Below are 1,805 nucleotides of genomic sequence, written 5' to 3' on the forward strand. Positions count from 1 at the left end.
TCCGCTGACCGTAAATCTCAGAGATGCGCCGGCCGAAACTCCAAATGAAAAGTTGCGATCTCGAAAGTCTCCTATATTCGCGGAGTCATACCCCCTTGTCTGAGCGTCCCGAAGGGCTGATCTGCGCAAAATATCCTCTCACAGACAACATTTCATTATCCTCTGCGAGCTACCATGATCCGAGCGGCTTACGGCGACACAGCATCAGCTGATCCGAAGATTTTTTTTCGCGTACCGTCATTATGCGGTAGCTCTTCCGACACCGATTCAGACCATTGAGTCGCGACTCGATGGAATCCGGGCTCAGACCCATCCTTTTGCAGGACAAGTCATGCCCTAACCTCTTCGTTTCATCCAGCTCTGGAATCATTGCCATGATCACCTGGTAACATATGGGCGGCTTCAAGCGGCTGAGAGATCCACTCGTTCGTTCGCCGATCCTGATAATTGGGGCTGAGAATGACACCTACGAAATTCATCAAGTACCGTTTACGAGCTCATGGGATGACGGGCTGAAGGTCGAGTCGTTCGGATGGGAATCCTCCGTGCAAAGTCATTGCATTCCAGATTTCTAAGTGATTGTCTCCGTCGGTCCGTTCTAGGAAATAAATTCTTACCTACTCCGATGAACGGAGAGAATAAAGATTTGGGGCTAGCCAGCGAAGCGCGAGGTGACGTTAGGCGAAAGTCGAGGTAGGCATTTCTTCAACGAACCTCAGGGAACCTCAAGCTCACTCTCGACGGGCAAGCGCCGGAGTAGATGGCTGGCTGGGCTCCGGCACCGGACTCCCGCGCTACAATTCACTGAGAGTTCTCGAGACAGATGGGAAGACGGCCTCAATCGTGAACTAAGGGAATAAACGCCAAGATTCGAAGAATTCCGCTCCCTCGGCAATTTCCCGCCCGGCCATCAGCTGCTTCGCTCGGATTCGCTTCGCGCCCGCCCGTAGTCGAGCAAACGCTGCCGAAGGAAGCATGATTCAGCAGGATAAGCTTTTCTCGCTGTTGACCGTCGGTCCGGAGTTGGAGTCCAGCAAACATTTCAATCTGTCGCTTCTGAGCGGCTTTTTCATGGGAAATATCGAGCACAACCTTTCTCAACTTTACATATCCGCGGTAGGCGGAGACTTCAACCCAGAGACGTCAATGCCGCGACCAAACAATTTCCCGCATATCCGGTCGATGGAATGCCCTTCCCACTCATGTCTTCCTTTCGAAGTATGATCCTATATTCTCCAAATCCAACGCGATCCGCTCTCTCTTTCAGAATAGAGGGCCCAAGGTTTTCCTTGAGGGTGATATTTACATTAGCTCCACACTCCGGTCGAATTTCACACTTCTCTGGGTCGTGCGTCAATGCATTTCTTCCTATGGTTGTTCTGCGTTTCCCTTCTTCCTGTTCCCAAACTTCTCCTCCGTTCACCTTCGCGAATTCTTTTGAGAACTTATGGGGTCGACTCTCTGCGAGCCTCTGCGCAAAAAAATGGAAAAGCCTCGAAACGTCACCCGGATTTCGATATACCCGATCCGTTCGGCAAGCACGGGTTGTGCTCCCGGGAAGCTTCCTCTCGAAAGCGTCCAATCTAGACTGTCGCAGGAGTGAGCGTTATTGAATTCAGATCCATAAGCTTGCATTTGCTTGTTGAGGGTGCGCGGAAGCGGAACCTCTTCTGCGAGACACCGAAAGTCGACCGTCGAGTGGAATTTAGGGGAGTTTCGGTCGGCGATGAGCTGCGCTAGATGATCGGGTCTCCGCGTGAGGCTGAAATACAGTATCGCGATTCGCTCCTGTACTACAGCATCGC

The sequence above is a fragment of the Galendromus occidentalis genome, unplaced genomic scaffold (assembly GCF_000255335.2).
Source record: "Galendromus occidentalis unplaced genomic scaffold, Mocc_1.1 scf7180000077460, whole genome shotgun sequence".
Classification (NCBI taxonomy): Eukaryota; Metazoa; Arthropoda; class Arachnida; order Mesostigmata; family Phytoseiidae; genus Galendromus; species Galendromus occidentalis.